Source organism: Sesamum indicum, unplaced genomic scaffold (assembly GCF_000512975.1).
Source record: "Sesamum indicum cultivar Zhongzhi No. 13 unplaced genomic scaffold, S_indicum_v1.0 scaffold00168, whole genome shotgun sequence".
NCBI classification, from domain to species: Eukaryota; Viridiplantae; Streptophyta; class Magnoliopsida; order Lamiales; family Pedaliaceae; genus Sesamum; species Sesamum indicum.
The window spans coordinates 201017-205252 of NW_011628072.1; positions in this window are offsets into that span (position 1 = coordinate 201017).

Below are 4236 nucleotides of genomic sequence, written 5' to 3' on the forward strand. Positions count from 1 at the left end.
AGAAATCACGATATTCTCGATATATTAATTGTATGTGGTATAACTCATTATAGGATACGATGGTAAGGTGGAAGGATTGACAATTAGCGATTGAGTAGATAAAAACGTTGTGAAGTTGAGGTAAGTAAATAATTAGTATTATCTATATATGTCCGCTTTATTTGTGGCTTTACTGTTATATACATTTGTGGTTCATGCCGACGTTGATTTATCTGAAAGTATATGAATGATGAAAGGATTTGATTGATTGATGATATTGTGTACGTAGAATGAGGAAATGCGTTGAAATATTATGTTTGTTGTTTGATGTGTTGTGGATGTCTGAAAATGAGAATATATGGATATACTGTTTACGTTACTAGTTGTTACAAGAATGGTGATATGTGAAAATGAGGGAGTGGTGGAAATTGAATTTATATTGTGGCGTGAATACACCTTGACGTGATGAAAAGCCTATAAAGCGAAATAAAATGAAAAGAGCTTTGATGCGATATGAGAAAGAAATGAAATGAAAAGTGTTTTGATGCGATATGAAAAAGATGTGATGTGAAAAGAGCTATGATGCGAAATAAAAGAGCTATGATGCGAATTGAAAGAGTTATGATGCGAAATGAGATTGATGAGCCGGCTGTCAAGGGGATTCACTTAAATTTATATAACGGTGAGATTGAGTTGACGGGAAAAACACGATATCACCTTCTGGTAAGCAAACCAGGAAAAAGAAAGTTTAATTGATTATTTTATTGTGAGATAGCTATGTGGTATACTACAATTGATTATGTTGGAGTTAAATTGACTGTAATCCATGCATGTTGCCTACTTGTCCTGTTTGGGCTGTGTTTGATATACATATATATATGGCTGATTATTTACTTACTGAGTGGCAGGCTCATTCCTTTGTTGATATTTTCTTTTAAGAGTAGAGATTGAGGTGTTTGACTGTTGAAGATTAGGTCTACGCGCTATACTCAAGCAGGTTGGGCCAGTATGTTGTTTTCTCCTCGTTGTCAGTTAGAATACATATCATATTTTGTTGTATAGAGGGAACGTACGCATGGAGATTACTTGTGGTATTTGATATGTATATATATAATGTTGTGGGTTGATAATACCTATTATGACGTGTTGGGATTACTTATGTAAATTGATTAGATGATTATGTGCAAATATATATATGAACACAGGGATTACTATAACTATGACGTTTATGGTAGATATAGCTCTTGTAGCAAAGGGGGTGCTACACCCAGGCCCATCCATTTTCGTCCACAATCTGTCATGTTCTCTCTATTTATATTCCACCACTTCTTTTCCCGCACCCACAACTAGTTTTTTCTTCATATCTCCTCCACCAGTGATCATCTCGTAGGCGGACCAACACTCCTGTGTTTGCCTCCCCATGGTGCACGTATCCCTCCATTCAGTTTCTGTCAACGACACCATCAATTGACTTCTCTTATATGTTCTAATTTAATGGCAGTTTTAGCCTTATATGTTTTAATTTAGTGGCAATTTTCGTTCTTCCAGCCAAAACTACAGTCATCAGCAACGTATGATGCCACGTGTTCAAGTTAAGACCACTTGGCAACCGAAACCCTAAACCCCAATTTGTTCGGCTAATTTTTAGATAATTTTAGCCTGAAGGACCAAGATTGCCACTAAATTATAATGTATAGGACTAAAACTGCCAGTTTAGTAGTTACCAGATTAATTTGCCACCCCCATATTTACCAGATTATTTTTGTAATCTTGCCTTACTTTTAATGCTACATGGTGCGTGCGAAAACAACACGGGTCCCATAAATATGGACTATCGTTCGGAATTTGGGGCAAATCGTATGAGGGCTCTAAGGAGAGAACCTGCAAAGAAGATGTTAGCACTCTATTGCCCAAGTTATTATTTCATTTTTGATAAAATAAATTCAAAATAATAAATAAATTCGAGTGAAATTGAGCTATAGTGAATGAGATTGATAAAGAATGCAAGAACAAGCAGTAGTGTGATTGTAAAATACTTGAAGAATTGCTTAGAGAGTGAGAGAACAGCCCCCCGTCTGGAGGGACTAAACTTGTGTTTATTAGGGGGTTTGCTCCCTTTGAACTGGGTCTAATTTTTTCTAAGAAATTCGCGTAGGTTGGTTGGATAAGGGATAAACCCTCCTTATTTGCAAGTGAATGTGTTTTGCAGGAGTCTCCTTCACCTAGGGAGAAACCACATCTGCCAGGAGTCTTTCCTGTAAGGGAGTCCCTTTTTGCTCACTTGGTCCTCCTTGAGCTGATATGATTCAAGGTTGCTGCTAATGTTTAGGTTAGCTTAGGGCCTTGTTGGAGTGTGGGCTGCCACATGTATATTTAAGCCGAAAATCATATTGGGCCTTAATTATGGTCCAGACCATGGGAGGTCTTGGGTCTCACCTTCCTTCTTCCTGGGCTCCTTGTGCTATCTGGACTTGTCTGGTTAATCTGTGTGCTTGGGCTATCCTAAGCACCCATATCATTTTTGGCTGGGTGTCGCAACACACATATCACTAATATTTATATATTTGACACAATCATTTATATTTATATATATATATATATATAAATTTCAGATAACAATCCTCAACTGCATCCGTGGAGATCAAAGAGTTAGATTTATCAATAAGATAGAAGATGTATCAGATTATCTTTCGTACGATCCACACAGGTAACAACTAAGTGCATTGTAGTGTTAATTTCTTGTGATTTTTAACTCATAACGCTAAATTTTTGATGGGGCTATTGTTTCAATGAACTACATCGTACAAAATCTCGCAGGCCTTAAAAACAAGGACATTACAAAGAAAATAACGTGTCTCCTACAAAATCAATTTATGGGATTGGCGGTGAGAAAAGGAGGATGCCTTCAGAAAGAGAAATGCATGGAAGCTTCGGACGATGGGATTATCACTGTGGCTATGGAGATATTAGACTGTCGGAGAGCACCTCTTCGACTTGCTCGAAATCAGTTTGGGAATTGTAAGAAGACTAAGGTTGATTCTTGTATCCATTCCAAGCTCATAAAATATACATATACACCAGCAAAATCTTCTGACGTTGCAGGAACTAATATGTTTCGTTTATGTGGTTTTATGAGCGTGGTTTCAATAGTCTTTATAATGCAATTATGAGACAGTTGGAGACTTGTTGTAGAGCATCACGTGGTCGAACGGCATAGCGGAATAAGATCAACTCAAGATGCATATATAAGTTATCAGTCTATTTTATATGGATGGAGTGCTATCTTTTTGTAGAAATTTTTATCAAATAGAACAACAGATTTAAGTACACAAAATGGCTAAATATAAGTGCCAACTTCATTGATATTTAGAACTAGAATAGAATTCCCAGTTTTCTAGTTTGACTTCTGCCAAAGTAGAGCACATCATGTACATCACAATGTTTGTAATATGGTTAAACAAATCACAAAACAAGCAGCTTTCTTGCTTTACAAAATGTCGGAGCCAACAAATTCATGTTGGTGGCTTTTCAAGACGAAAAATCACATCCTATGCCAAAAGAAATGACCTATTTGATAACTAAAAAGAAGCTAGTCAACCTTCTACTTTATATTCGTGTCCTATTATAAATTATAGTACATATATTCAATATATTGATAATACTGTAAATTCTAATTATACTTAATAATATTCATACATTTTCCACCAATCTTTAATATTCTATTTATATTAGAACTCAAACATCCGTTGCATTTTCTTCTGAATAACTAACATTCTAGCTTTGTAGGTATACACTAATTTATCAATTAACTCATGACAGTTTATTTTGCAAAGTCCCTCATATTTTTATAACTATCATTCTCTATTACATCCATTTATTAAATTATCTAAAAAGATCACATATTCTTTTATAACAAATATAATATTTCTCAAATAAGATTTTCTAATACTACTTAAAGGAAAAATTTTTTGTTTAGTCTTTTAAGTTTGACTGTTATTAATTTTAGTCCTTTAAAATTACTCGTTTTAATTTTAGTTCGTTAATTTTTAAATTTTTTTAATTTTGGTGATTTAGCTAATTTCGAACAATTTCACCTCTACACAACTTTTGAAGAACAATTTTAATCCATATATACATATCCATTCATTTTGAATCTCTTAACTAATGCTCTCCTAAAATGGTCTAAGAGTCTAGATTTTTGAAACAAAAATATTTGTTTATATTGCACTTAGATCATTAGAATGGACTATTAGCCTT